Genomic DNA, 16,321 nt, shown 5'->3' with positions numbered 1-16,321 from the left:
TTTCCGCAGCCGGAGAAGAAACGAGTGCTCAGGGACCGTCTGCAAAGTGCAACTCCGAAAAAAGAGAATACAATAATATCCAATAACTGTACTATTATACAGTATATTTCTACCAAACTCACTAAACACATAAATAGTCTTCTGGTGGTCATACTACAGCAGAGAGTTTGGAAGAATATAGTTTTAAATAATTTTGGTGAATATTTATAATGTAAAATCTTCAATAAATATGGCATCATCTTCAATAACGTTACTATTGTACAGTATATTTATACCAAACTCACTACACACATCAATAGTCTCCTGGTGGTCATACTACAGTAGAGAGTTTGGAAGAATATGGTTTTGAATAATTTTGGTGAATATTTGTAAAAATCTTCAACAAATATGGCATCATCTTCTATAACTGTACTATTATACAGTATATTTCTACCAAACTCACTACAGCTACCGGATGTGCATCCAAACCAATAATAGCGCTAGCATGCTAATGCTAACAATAATAAACAAAGGTATCCCCATGGCAAAGACAGCTAACGCCTCCAATGTATCTTCTTTCTTCTCACTAACGATTTATGATTTGTTGAAGGGCTACTTTTGTTCATTGTGTTTATATTGTGTTTACAGAAATATCTGGTTTGGAGCGTATACTGTGTCGGAACCACCACTACCGTCGGCGTGTAGCTCGCCAGTGCGGATGGAAGGGTCTCCTCTTACGACAAGCAGCTCTTCCCAGGAATGTCTGGTGAACCTAATCCAGCCAGTGGGCCGACACAAACAGGGTAAGGTTTACAGTGATCACTATAGTAATACTGTTCCCTGTTGCCATGTGCATTTATCATGGCATAGTCATTGTAGTTGTTCAAGTTATGCAACTGCAGCCATAATAACAATACAACATTTCATCACACAGTATATAATATACATCTCATAACATGTCATGAATACTGTGTTGACTTAATTATTTTTCCCTTTGTAGTTAAAAGGAAGCGGGATTCGTCATCTGGCCTTCTGATGTATATGGAGAAAAGTGACGTGAGGGAGGAAAGGCTACTGGAGCAGGGCCAGGTGATGCTTCAGGAGGTGCATACTGCCAAAACTGAGTTCCTACAGGTTTTCAGCAGAATTGAGCAGAACAGCCACTCAATGCTTGGCTTGGTAGACAGGATTGTGAAGGTGATGGAGACCAACAACAAGAGCTGACCTTATTTTTGTAAATTTCCAAATACGAAAACAATGGCAACCACAGAGCTTGAAAAATATGTCCACGATTATATTTTTCCAATGTCATTTTCTCCAGAGGTAAAAAATGTGTTATCTGATCAATGAAAAGTTTAAATGTTGGGGGACGTTCATTCTTCCAGAATAAAAGTATACATTTCTTGGCAAAATATGTTATTGTGATTAGTATTCTGTAATGTTTTGGGTTCAGTTTAAAGTTTGGCATGTCATTTAACAGGAAAAAACATGGATTTAGGCTAATTTCGATGTCTAAAACGGCTTTTGTGAGAGCATGAATCGAATCCCAGAAATGTTTCAAGACATCACAATCCCAAAACAGATGCATAAATGTTCCTTCTTTTATTTTACATCTCGGACATTTTGGAGAGTTTTCTTTGGAAATGTTATGCATCTTTATGGGTGTGAGGTAGAATTTGTTGATAAATTTAAAGTTTGCTTCTTTGATTTTATTGCTTGTGAATGGAAAATGTGTTCTTTCACAAATGTTCAGCCAAGTAGTTTCATCTATCTGTATCCCTAAATCCTTTTCCCAGATCTTTTTTAAGGTTAGAAATGATGACTGAGCTCTTTTAGAAAAAACTGCATTAAATTCACTAATTTTACCTTTGATCGTGCTCGATGACATCAATATCTCCTCCTCTTCTAACAATCCCGGTCTCAATTTATTGCTTTTAATAATTGATTGGATCACGTTCCTAATTTGCAGGTATCTGAAAAAATCCTTATTTGAAATGTCATATTCTGCTCTTAAATCATTAAATGATTTCATTGTTATATCTTTGTGAAACAAATGTTTCAATTGCTTTATACCTGATTTCGTCCATTTGTTTATATCGATTGACAACAAATATTTGCTAAGATCCGGATTGTTCAAAATAGGAGAAAAGATGGAAATACCAGAGTTAACATGAGCTTTTTTTGTACAGTCCCTCCAGGCTAAAAGTGTATTGACCACTGTAAAACATTTGTCCATATTCTTCACCTTATTGAAATCTTTAACAAATATAAGAGTTTCCACTGGCAGCGGGTCAAAGACATTGGCTTCTATCTGAACCCATAGTGAATCATTTCTTCCCAGAGACCATGATAGTACATTTCTTAATTGAGCTGACCAGAAATAGTGTTGAAAGTTAGGAAGACCAAGTCCCCCCATAGTTTCTGGTTTCATAAGAGTAATTAACTTGATTCTTGGTTTTTTATTACACCAGATAAATGTTGAGATATGTATATTGAGAGATTTAAAATAGTCAGCGGATAAATAGCATGGTAACATTTGAAAAAGAAAATTACATCTCGGTAGAATATTCATTTTTATGACATTGATTCTTCCTAGCAGTGATATTGGCAATGTGGACCATTTAGATAAATCCTGTTTGATTTTGTCAATGAGCGGATTGTAATTCTCTTTAAACAGATTATCCAGGTGTGGTGTTATATTTATTCCTAAGTATTTAAAGCCACCTGGTGACAAATGAAAAGAACAAGACTTTTCCAGATTTGCTGTTGGCGTCATATGTAAGAAACAAGCATTAGATTTCTTAAAATTAATTTTATATCCTGAGTATCTTCCAAATTGCTCTATCGTGTCGTGCAGATGTGGTACTGAATTTTCTGGGTCTGTTAAGTAAAGAATGATATCGTCAGCATACAGAGACATTTTGTGTTCATCGTTAATCTTCACTCCTTTAATACCCATCTTGTCTCGCACACATGACGCCAGTAGTTCAATTACAATAGCAAAAAGCAAAGGCGACAGTGGACATCCCTGTCTTGTCCCCCTTGTTAGTGGAAAAAAATCCGAGGAACTGCAGTTAGTGATAACCGCTGCTTTAGGATTTTTATAAATTGATTTGACCCACTCTATGAACCGAGAGCCCATATTCAATCTGTTCAAGATAGCAAAAAGAAAATTCCACTCTACCCTGTCAAACGCCTTCTCGGCATCTAAAGAAAGAAGCAGAGAAGGCCTCTGACAGGTGTCCAAATGGTTTATAATATTCAAAAGTCTCCTTATATTATCAGAAGAATATCTGCCCTTGACAAAACCTGTTTGATCAGGACTAATTAGTTTAGGTAAAATAATTTCCAGTCGTTTTGCTAATAATTTGGTGATAATCTTATAATCATGATCCAAGAGGCTTATAGGCCTAAATGAAGAACAATTCAAGGAGTCTTTTCCATCTTTATGTAGTACAGTAATATATGCAAGATTCATTGTTTGAGGAAGTGTTCTGTTGTGAGAGAAGTTGGTAACCATTGACATAAATATAGGTTGAAGTTCAGTCCAAAACTCTTTATAAAATTCTGCCGAGAAGCCATCTGGCCCTGGGCTTTTATTTATAGGCATAGATTTAATTGCAGCCAGAACTTCTACTTCTGTAATTGATGAGTTTAGATACTCTTGATCTAAATCAGATAACGTAGGTAAATTAATGTTATGGAGATAATTGTCCAGTTCATCTTGTGAGTAATCAGATTGAGATTTGTATAATTTGTTATAAAATTCATAGAAAGTCTGGTTCATCTGTTTTGGGTGGTAGCTTATTTCATTGTCTTTCAGACGAATTGCTTTTATAGCCCTTTCTGCCTGCTCCTTCTTTAATTGATAGGCAAGTAGTTTACTTGGTTTATTGCCGAATTCATAATTCTTTTGTCTGATAAGATTCATTTGTGTTATATTTTCATTTGTTATGTCAATATTTAATTTAGCTCTGGCTGTGTTTAATTGTTTCCAGTTTTCATCTGTTGATGCGGATTTATGAAGTGCTTCACATCTGTTTACTTCTCTTTCAAGTTCTTGTCTGAGCCTAATTTTTTCACGTTTTTTAAAGGATGTGTATGAGATAATAAGTCCTCTTAAAGTAGCTTTTGCAGCTTCCCAAATAATATTCGGATCTATAGAGGGGTCATTGTTTTCTTTTATATAGTACCTTATCCACATTCGCATTTTTAATTTGAATTTTTCGTCTCTAAGTAAGGAGTTATCAAATTTCCAGCGCCTGGATACAAATTCTCCACTCTCCAAGTGAATAGTTACATGAACTCTTGCATGATCCGAAATATTAATGGAATCAATTTTACATTCTTTTACCCTATGCATGTATTTTGAGGGAATAAAAAAAGAATCTATTCTAGAATAAGAGTTGTGGACATTTGAAAAGAAAGTGTAATCTTTGACATCCTGATTTAGTTGACGCCATACATCAATAAGGCCACATTCTGCACAAAGCCCCTGAAGGACCTTTGAGGATTTAAGATTGTGGCTCTTGGACTGGTTAGATTTATCTAATGTCTCTTTCTTTCTAAAATAGAATCGCCCCGTCAAAATTGAAATCCCCTATTAATGTATTGATTATAGGTCCGGGTCCGTATAGGTCGGCGCCTGGGTCCGGATCCGGACCGCGGTCCGCCTGTTGCCGACCCCTGGTCTAAACCGTTTGGGCATGCACTTTTTTTTACAAGAATATAGTCTAAACCAGGGGTACTCAAATACAAATCTTAAAGGTCCAACATTTTTTTCCAATAAGACAAAGGTCAGTTTATTACGGTCATTCAAACTTTTAAACAATTGCAACAAGATTCTTAACACGAGGTTGCAAAAACAAAAATAATCTGTATGCAGCAGTTTTCATTGTTATTGTGTCTGTGCTTGATCCCTCAGAGTCGCAGTGTAAGAGCTGCACAGTTATGAATAAAGGCAGCTGCACCCTCTTTCATTCAGCATTCCCATTATTGCTTTATAAATGTCTTGCCCCCTTGTGTGTCCACTGAGGTTCGTCAGGCCCAACACATCTTCAACAAACTCCCAAACACCAGCAACTGAGCATTGTCAGTGGTGTCAGTGGACTCATCCACAGCTAAGGAAATGCACTGTGCATTTTTTATTCCATCACAAAGCTGATTAATCAAATCACCAGCCAGTATTTATGTTCTTCTGGTTTGCTGTGGAATCTGAGAGGGATTTGCTTGATTTGACCTGTTATTTCCTCTTTTTGTTTGCCTTCAAACATGGTCTCCATCACTTCAGTCATGCATTCTTTTAGACTTCAGTTATTATCCAGTGGAATGCCCTTACCTACTGGCCTAGTTAAATCAAAGTGACACACCGTCTTATTTGACTTTCTCAGGACTTAAAACTGTTTTTTGGGGGCAGACCCCCACAAAGGAAAAAATATATACACACATACAAGGTCATCATCTTAACAGTTGTTTATGCTCATCCGTGAGCAGAGCATCAAGTTGGCATGCCTATTACAGCTGAATGCGGCGATTACCATTTTGTTCAGCAAGACGCCTCACAAACTTATTAAGATCAACAGCTTTAGTGCGTTTTGATTCAATGCTGAGTACAGCCAAACTTGACAGTCTCTTCTCTGTCATTGTAGACCGCAAAAACCTCATTCCTTCAGTACTTGGGTCCGAATCATAGACTGTCCTAATGCTTCTCGTTTTGCGCCGTCCTGTTCAAATGGAATCGCCGCCAATCATATTTCCACGCTTGCGCCAGGGCCGGGGGAGGGGTTACAAGACTCACGTTTTGTGCTGCATTCACTTGCACTCGGACATTAGGGATTTTCTCTCATAAATGTCCGATGAGCCACAATTTTTTGTTCAAAACAAAGCTGCCAACTGGGGTAAATTGTGTACTTTTACTCCACTACTTTTATTTAATACCTTTAGTTACTTCACAGGTGTGGATGAATGATGTGAAATATAATCAAGTGTTAAATCAGACTTTAGTTCCACCTGGAGTAAATTCACAAGCTACCCTGCAGTATACAAAGTCATTCAAACTAGCTGCACCTTTACCAGCTTTGAGAACACTTTAATGATCAATCATTATAAAACATATCATATATATTATTCTGAAATGGACCAATCTGCACAATGACTACTTTTACTTTTGGTACTTTAACTATATTTTGATGCTAATACTTTTGTACTTTTACTTGAGTTACATTTTGAATGCAGGACTTTTACTGTAACAGAGTATTCCTACACTCTGGTACTTTTATTTTTACTTAAGTACAAGATCTGAGTACTTCTCCCTCCTTTGTTGATATTCTGGGTTGTCATAAACTTTTAAGCAGTGGTGAAAGAAGAACTCAGATTTCTCATCTTGTGTTTATGAAACAATCAATATAGTGCTGATGCCTTTACATGACATGATATGAGCAAACAAGACCATCAGCGAGGAGATAGGCTGTTTCAAAATGTCTCTCTCTGGGTATTATTCAGATGAAACCATCACAGATATGGGTCTCAGCAGCAGCAGCCTCCGGAGGAGGTGTTGACCGGCTTGCTCTGGATCTTCACGTGGACTTCTCCGAGGACCCGTCCGGGGCCCCGGGGCCCATCCTCTTCTTGATCTCCGCCGCCATGGTCATGAAGGCTTGATCCACGTTGGTGGCGCTCTTGGCGCTGGTCTCCAGGAAGGGGATGCCCAAGTTTTCGGCAAATTCCTGGAGATCGAAGAGATTAAAATCAACGGATATTAAATAAATGAAATATCTTGAAAACATACTATCTGCTAAGGATGATCGTGTGACACTAAAAACTCAATAACTGTTGCTTATGAGACCATTCGGTTTTCATGGTGATTTTCAATTTAACTTGAGTTAAATATTCTCTGACCAAGGAAAATCTTTAGTGTCCATTGTATAAATGGACGTGTGGCGTAGTGGGTTCTCCGTAGGTGTTCGGATCAGGGGGTCACAGGTTCAAACCCCACTGCAGTCAGCATGTCGTTGTGTCCCTGGTCAAGACACTTCACCCCAAATTGCTCCTGCGGTGATTGTCCACAGTATTGAGTATGTAAGTCGCTTTGGATAAAAGCGTCTAACAAGTGACATGTAATGTAATGTAATAAAAAGTCCCACTTGCTTGCTTTTTCCATAGCTTTCAACCAAAACGTGCAGTCTTTTAAGTTACTAGTTTTCTTAGTTGTAGTTGCAAACTACAGCTGTGTGAGGTGGAGTTAAGAGTCTAGGTAGCATACAGAACATTTCTGGTTATTTACAGGAAATATTCATTTAAATGGTTCGGTCATTTTGTGCCCTGAATAACCTGAGGATGTTAGAGCCAAATCAGAACTGTTGAATCATTTTGACTTTGACTCAAGTTGACCTGAGTCGCTGTTAAGGCCCGGACACACCAAGCCGATTATGGCCGTCGATGGGCGTCAGGCCGACGATGAGCGTCGACACGCCCTACTCAGATTGGTGTGAACAAATATCGCATACACGTTTATATTTGTTCCACTTTCAAACCTCACAATACAAACTGAGCACATCACATTTTCAAGGCTATCACAGTGAGACTACAGTGGCTAAAGAAAACCGACCGAACTGCTGCTCAGTCAGCTCGTACTTATCTCATTTCCCCATTGGATACAGATATCTGGACAAAGTGTCTCAAAGAGTCTCAGCTTTGTGCATTGCCTCACCTTAGCTGTGGTGTAATCCACAACTTTCTTCGTGAGGTCACACTTGTTGCCTATTAGCAGCTTGCTGACGTTCTCGCTGGCGTTAAGGTCGATTTCCTGTAGCCACTGTTTGACATTATTGAAGGACTCCTGAGGGAAGGCAGCAGAAAGAGGACAGTTAAAACAGATATTAACGTTGGAAAAAAAACTGTTATTACTCTATTTTTATCCTCTATTTTGTATCTTCATCTCTTTCTAGTAACCTTTCATTTACCCTAAATAAAGTGTTTCTTATCTTGTTAATAACATTAATTAGTTATTAGCATTACTGTATGACTGGATGACGACAGCAATAAAAACAAATATTATTTGTGAAGCACTGACCTGATCCGTCACATCATAAACTACTATAATGCCTAGTGCTCCTCTGTAGTAACTGGAGGTGCAGAAACTTTCCGGACCAGCCCTGTCCCACTGAGGAAGAAAAACAGATCTCGTCAGTCCAACAGATTCAAAGATAATTCAACGTGTATCACTGCTTATCTCTTTTACAGCCCGAATGCGCTACGTTCTCCTTACAATCTGAAGTTTTATGGTCTTTCCGTCCAGCTCGATGGTCCTGATCTTGAAGTCCACACTGATGGTACTTTTGTAGTTCTCTGTGTACGTATCATCCTAGGATAACACAAAAACACAAACAACTATCACAGCATGTGACAGGTCGAAAACATAAAAGCCTGTTGTAGCAGTGGCTGAAACACTTACTACAAACCGGAGGAGGAGGCAAGACTTTCCGACACCACAATCCCCGATCAGGAGCAGCTTGAATACATAGTCACTGTGAGGAGAGAGGAGGAGAAACAACATTAACGCAAAAATAATTATCAAAACAACTCCTTGATCACATAATTGGCTTGTTAGATTTGTTAGATTTGTAATGCTTAAAACAAATACTTTATAAATTAATCTTGGGTTGAATGTGTTGTCATGTTCTTACACCTGTGCCCTTTGATCCTTGTCTTATTTACATTTTTGTAAAGTTGACTATTTAATAAATATTTTCGAATAGTTTATTTTGTTAAAAAAGGCACTTTTTTATTTTTTAATCTAAATAAAAAGTATTAAAAAAAACGATGTTTTGTCAGGTACTGAAATATCATGATCAGAGATGGGGTCTTTGCTAAAAAAAAGTAATATATTACTTTACTTCGTTACTCTCTACATAAAGTAACGCGTTACTTTACTCGTTACTTTACTCGTTACTTTACTCGTTACTTTACTCGCAGGGCCGCCCCTCCCTACAGGCAGATCACGCAGACTGCGGAGGGTGCTTCACTTTGCGGAGGGAGCCTCATCTGAAGCGCAAATGCGGCGCACCTACAGTGTAAGCGCGCCAGTTTTTGCCGTTGCGAGGCTACACTAGCACCCCCCCCCCGTTGACGCTCGCGACACAGGGGGCCTCATCATATAACTTTGCGTGATTGCTGTTTACTCGTTACTTTACTTGACATCCTCACTCTGGATTCTGAGGTCCTCCTTAGCTATTAGCTTCACGTTAGCATGTTGTCTTTGCAGGTGCTTGTTGAGGTTTGACGTTGTGTTTGCAGCAGTGGATAAAAGCTTCTGGCCTGGACACAGTTTGCACCTTACCGTCACATTCCTGTCCTTTCTTCGGACGAACGAACTAAAAATAATGGGCATACCTCCACCCCTCGTTTATGCACTGCATGTGGACGTGCAAGTCGCGCAAATGTTACCTAAATATAAACCTGCTGCGGAAATCCCTCTTGTCTGTCAAAGGGAGAATCTAGTCATTATTTATGTTAGTAGGCTAACTGTAGTGTGAGATTACAGATTTGATAAAAGTAACGAAGTAACGCGTGTCGGGCAATGTTAGTAACTGTAGTGTGATTACTGAATTATAAAAGCGTTACATTACTCCGTTACCGACAAAAGTAATATTATTACACCCAACTCTGTTCTTGACACACAAAAAACAAAAACCGGTGTGCTTTTCTCCACTACTAATAATCTGAGGTTATTCCAAGACGAAGTCCTGCTGCTTTCATAGTAACAACAGTTTATAACCCGTTGTCAACGATGAATCCCGAATAGTAAGTGGGCATTTTTATAGTTGATTATGATCAGAGTTGGGTGTAACAATAGGACACATCATATCATAGGTGGCGCCAGGGGGGCGCTAGGGGGTGCTGCAGCTCCCCCTAGGATAGCCATAGCACCCCCTAAGCACCCCCAAGAAATGTATGTTTTTTTTTTTTTATGTGTGAAATTCATAATTTGAAAAATTGTTCATTCGAAAATAATATGTTACAGTACAGTACAGTACAAGTATCCTACTTCTGGGTCTCTGTGTTTCATTCAAGCTCGGCTCTGTGTGTGTGTGGCACGAGCCATTGTGTGTGCGTGCGCGAGCGAGCGAGCCGGTACCGGAGATCGTTGTTGTTAGCATCTGGTGCTAGCTAGCTACTCTAATGGATATAAGGAGCTGTTTCCATAACAAGATTGATTGGTCAATCCCTCCATTTTTTTTAGACATGTTAGGCGAAAACATTGTTTTCATGCCAGCTACAATGAATGACCGAACGTAGCAGACTACCCGTATAAGATGGCAATTGTAAACACGTTCTTCCTAGCCTAATATGAACCACTAGCTTTTGTTCATAGTGGTTTTATTACACAGAACAAGCCATTGACACAGTGCTAACTGGGCTAACGAAGTTGCTAGCGTTTACATATATCAACTACAATGTCAGCAGATGGCCTTACATGTTTCTCATAGCACGAGAATGTTTGCATTCACACACGAAATACTCATATACAGTATACTCCGGGTGATTTACCGTACGGTCAGTCGCGAAACTTAATTACATTATAGTTGGCTTTCCTAGCATGTATGCTACAAAGCTAAACAACAAGGCTACCTATAGCTAGACATGCTAGGAAAAACATTGTTTTTATGCAAGCTAAAAAGAATGACCGACACGTAGCAGACTACCGTATAAGATTGCAATTGTAAACACGTTATTGCTAGCCTAATATGAACCACTAGCTTGTGTTCATAGTAGGTTGGCATATTACACTGAACAACTAGCAAACGTAGGTTAGCTTATACAAAAACTGATGCTCCGCTCAGAGCCAAAAAAACACTGTGTTAGACATGGGCGGAGCCTCTCTGGTGGTTGACTAATCAGAACAGAGTGGCCGAGCTGACCAATCGGAGCACACTGGGCTCACAGGGAGGGGGGGGGGGGGCAGGAGCTCAAACAAGCCGTTTAGGGCAGAGAGTGAATACCGGTGAATACACATACTTTACAGCAGGGGTCGGCAACCTTTTTGATATGAAGTGCCATTCAAAAAAAATTATTTTATCAGCGTGCCGACGATTGTGTATTATCTGCGGGGAAGCAGTGTGTGGACCCGTCAGCGCAACTTACATGATGCCGAATTTAACAAACAAATTTAAATAATTGGTTTAAATGGCATAATAATAAGGACGATCGTCCGTTCTGTGATTCTCCAGAACACACAGATGGCCAGTCCGCCCCTGTGTAGCATGTTAATTCGATGAGAGATGAGCAGATCGCCACTGGGCTTTCAACTAAAGACACAGCCACACAAAAACTGCGGCATTTGTACAGCTCCTTATGGGTACTGCAATTTGTGAAGTGCTTTCCTCTGTGGTGAAACGATCAGCACTGCACCACAGAGGAAAGCGGCAGAAAGTCGCCTGGAGTTGAAGAGAGCGGGGCTGCATTGCGTGCATGGCTTCCTTCTGCAGGTAACGGGGAGACGCGCTCTGTCGGTGGTCTCGTTCAGGATCCGAAAATAAAATTTTAATATTTTGCACACTTATTCCACTTATTCCTATAGTGTGCCACTGGTTACGGTGCCGCGTGCCAATGGTGGCATGCGTGCGAGGGGTGGCATGCGTGCCAGGGGTTGCCGACCCCTGCTTTACAGAAATGCTGTATGAGAAACCAATGTGAGTTTGGAAAATTGCACAGTATAAATCTATTTTAGTATACCTCAACAATGGAATTATGATCAGTAGAAATGGCCATGACATGGGCCCTTTAAGATGATGACCTTGTATGTGTGTATATATATTTTTTCTTTGTGGGGGTCTGCCCCCAAAAAACAGTTTTAAGTCCTGAGAAAGTCAAATAAGACGTAAAACTACACTGCCCAGCCAAAAAAAAGTAACCACTTTGATTTAACTAGGCCAGTAGGTAAGGGCATTCCACTGGATAATAACTGCAGCGATGTATATGTTTTAGCTGAATACACGTTTGGTAACCCTAACTTAGTCACTTCTTTAATGTTTGTTCTTTCTGATGTAAAGTCAAGGTTGTAACTGTTTGCAATAAAGTCGTGGGGCGCTGAACTGTTCTTTTGATTCCTTTTGAATTTTGATATATGATAGTAATTTGTCTTTCAAATTTGAAGGAGGGTGAGCAAGCATCTTGAGGAACATTCATCATTAACTCCTCCAAAAAATATAGTTTATTCAATAATAAATGAATATGTGAATCATAACAGTGATTGACAGCTGATAGGAATAATATGATTGTTAATATTATCATATTAATTCAGACAAACATCGATGAGACAGTTAATTAATGTACTTATTGCAGCAGTCTGTGCATAGATTTGGTACCCCTGTGTAACCGGTGTGGTTAAGCGGTCTCTGCGTTGTGTTGTTAATGGACGAGACCCGAGCCAGCGTAAAGTTGAGATGATCTCTGTTTAATTACTGACAACAGATAAAACGATCAGTTTTACATCCATTTCCCTCACAGTGACTCCTCTCAAGTGGAACATTTTACAAAAAGGGAAGAGGAAACGTAAGGGACACAATATATAGAGGGGAAAGTCCTCACAACAATAAACTCCTGCAACACAGCGACCACACTTCAGAGGTTCCGCCCACTGATCTCCGACCTTGCCAGGTATTTAACATTCAATAAAATGAAGAACACAGAATAAAACAATATAAAACACAGAATTTGTGTGATTATACAAAATTAAATTAAATAAAGCCCACTGCATATTTACATCTGTTACACCTGCTGGTCTAAGAGTGAAACAAACTCATTCAGTTAATGTTCAGTTAAAATTCATTAAATTATGTCTGCCACCTTATATTTATATTTAAGGCTTTACTGATGTGCCACAATAATGTCACCTAATGTTATTGAGTTAAAATATAAATATTGTGGCTTTCCAAGTTAACATTGATTGATATGACTGCGATTAAATCAGCTATACTTCTGCCAGGGGATGCCACCCCTCCAAATCTCCTGACACCCTCTTGCCACTCCATGAATATTTTTCTAGATCCGCCCCTGCGTGAAGCTAATAGCTAAGGAGGACCTCCGAATCCAAAGTGAGGATGTCGAGTAAAGTAACGAGTAAACAGCAAACACGCAAAGTTATATGATGAGGCCCCCTGTGTCGCGAGCGTTGACGGGGCGGGGGGTGCTAGTGGAGCCTCGCAGCGGCGAAAACTGTACACTGTCTGCGCCGCATTTGCTCTTCCGATAATGCTCCTTCCGCAAAATGAAGCACCCTCTGCAGTCTGCGTGATCTGCCTGTAGGGAGGGGCAAGTAAAGTAACTAATCAACAATAAAAATGCCCACTTACTATTCGGGATTCATTGTTGACAACAGGTTATAAAGCAGGGTTGCCAACTCTCACGCATCTGGCGTGTGACACACGCTTTCACTCTCAATCTCACGCTCTCACGCTGCCCAAACTATTCTCACGCCAAAAACAATAATACCGAAGACTAGAAACGGTTTTGAAAACTTTTGTCACGTAGTGATCGTCTTCTCAATAGAACATCTTTGATAATGTCTTCTGGCCAATCAGAATCACGATAACGGCGTGTGTGTTGTTGCAGGAAGTCCCGACGGAGAATACTTTTGCGGTAGTACATCTCTATACATCAATACAACATTACGTGTTGATAGAAATCAACACGTAATGAAATAAGACCCCACGGTTTGATGATTGATAGGTGTGTGGGCTGTCTTTCATTTTGACACACAGAACAATGGGGGCTATCCACCCTTATCCACAATGTAAAGTAATTCACACAGCCTCTTCCCTCTTCTCTCTGTGAGGAGCAGCAGGTTCAGCTTTCAGAACAAAGTAACAAAAAACAAAAATGGCATTCATTGTTTTTTAAATATGTCGTGTAGTAATAGATTTATTTATTTTTCTTCTCAAGAGAGTACCAGAATGTGTATTTTATGTTAGTATTTTAAAAAATCTCCTGGGGGAGAATCCCCCCAGACCTCCCTGCAGGGGTTGGGTTTTCAGCATGTCAACTCTTTCACCTGTGGGGAAATTGCAGGATTGGCTCCAGGTCGCCCTTTTTATTTACTACAAGACAAATGTGCCTTTTTATTTCATACAGTTCAATTTGGATTGAGACAGGGAAATAATCTAAACCTCACGCGTGGCGTTTCACTGTCGGGGGGAGCGTGTATGTAATTACATTGCAAATACTGACTTGAGCCCCACCACTGTATGGGTTAGCCCCTATATACAGTCTATGGTTAGCCCTACCATAGATTACGCAACAAAAATACTCTGGAGCCGCAACTGCCGACCCGTATTGCGCATGCGCAGATCTAAGATCCAGTAGAAATGATAAAAAAGTAAAAGTCTGCTGCTTATTGTTCTATTAGGCGATAAACGATAATATTGTCGGCACCGTTGTATGACCATTTTAGACCACTGACATAATGATAATATATAATAATAATTCAAGTACATCCTTTCAAACTGCTAGTCACATCCTCATGTAAATGGCAATTTATCAAGGTCAGAAAAGTTATGGAGTTCATTATTATTTATCGTACGATAAGTCAATTAATTGTTTATCGCGACAGGCACACAATAAAACAGTGGAAACAAACATGTTTGACTTTCATTAGTGAATGAAACTGTGTGCCCTTTATAGTCTGTGTCCATTATTGTGTATTTGTATATATTGTATATATATATCCTATATGCTAAGGTCCCGCTGCTGACACGATAGCAGTCATTTCGTGCGCATATGTGTAATTAAACTGAATTAAACCCATGATATCAAAATCTCACTCCAGCCAGGTACCCAAAGTTGGCAACCCTGTATTATAAAGTGTTGTTACTATTGTTGAACTTTCCTGTCAGCTCCCAGACCGTAGTCGAGGAAACAGGGGGGATGACTCTCTGTCGTCTCCTAGGGCAGAAGCAACACGCTTCGGGTTCAATAACCCACTTTATCGAAATGACTGGAGAGAGGCGAGCTCTTCTTCGTTGCATTTATTTAGTTGTTCTGTTTCACAAGATACATCACAGACCTATCCTTTTTCTGCTGCCTCGTTTCACTTCTAGAAAACATATATGGGTCATTCCAGAATTGGAGGACATTTCATGTCCCCCATATAAAAAATCTAATAATCCATGCCCAAAAAGCTAAGACATGCACTTGTTGTGTTAAATATACTTGTCTTGAGACAAGATGCATATAAAGTTGTCGAAAAAGTGGTTTCAAAATATTATTTAAAATATCAAATAGCTCTCGAACACCCCCTAAAATTGCCCTTTTCTCTTGTCCCAGCTTCTTGGTGACCAACTTGCATGTCAAATATAACATTTAAAATAGGGTTTTTATTTACTTTTTTGGTATTATTCTATTGATATATGTGTCTCGTAATGGTAAAATCAATTTGTTAAATCATAAACATATTTTAAATAACAGTAATTTTGCACAGAAGGTGTGTCCCTCAACATACGCGCAACCCTGTTACCGAAACCTTTTTAGCTTGGCAGAGGAAGTGAAAAAACTGTTTGTCGCATGACACAGTGGAAAGGACATCAGCAAGCCATGTGCTACTACCATGGGTAGACCAAAACTAAGTCCTCTCTTTTATTTGTAATATATTTCCAATCTTGTCACTCTTGAAGGAGTGTGGCACTCATACAAACGCAACCCTGTTACTCAAATTATGAGACTAAAACAAATTAATTTCAAATGTATCTTTCTTTAGTTAAATATCTAAGTGTGTCCATTCCTTGACAATAGCATTACATTGTGCAGCTAGCATTAATTCCTGAGGTAAAAGCAAAAATTAGCATTGATTTTCAGCCCTGTTACTTGCAACCCTGTTACTATAATTAGAGTAACAGGGTTAATTCTTCATTGGAAAATATACATTTGATGCCTTAGCTGGGCAAATCACTTTTTTTGATGGTTTATTATCTGTTTTTCCTAAATACATAACAAAAAATAATAAAATGAAAGGTTCATTTTTCAAAAATGTTGGTGTCTAAATTGTTCTCCAATTCTGGAATGACCCATATCCCGCTCGCGCAGCCGCCTACACACGGCGGCGTGCGTTGCCGCTTGGCGGTGGGCGTGTCTTGAGCTTGGGGAGTTAACGCGAGCAACGCGACCAACAACCAATCACATGAATCTCCCGTGTCTCTCTCTCCCCAAGGGCTGGAAAATGGAAGAAGTGACCAGAAAGTCGGGGTTGTCAGCTGGAAAAAGCGATGTCTATTATTTTAGCTGCACAGGACACAAGCGTTTACGGAAACAAGACAGGAGTTGATAATTGGAAGGGGGGTCTGTGTAAAGT

At 39.4% G+C, this 16,321-nt stretch overlaps 1 pseudogene; it reads right to left on the bottom strand.

Annotated features, from left to right (window-relative positions):
- Window positions 1-6,195: 6,195 nt before the first annotated feature.
- On the bottom strand, window positions 6,196-15,052 carry LOC117481817 (annotated as a pseudogene).
- Between the last annotated feature and the right edge of the window lie 1,269 nt (window positions 15,053-16,321).

The sequence above is a fragment of the Trematomus bernacchii genome, unplaced genomic scaffold (genome assembly GCF_902827165.1).
Source record: "Trematomus bernacchii unplaced genomic scaffold, fTreBer1.1, whole genome shotgun sequence".
NCBI lineage: Eukaryota > Metazoa > Chordata > Actinopteri > Perciformes > Nototheniidae > Trematomus > Trematomus bernacchii.
This window is presented reverse-complemented; position numbering and strand designations above follow the sequence as displayed.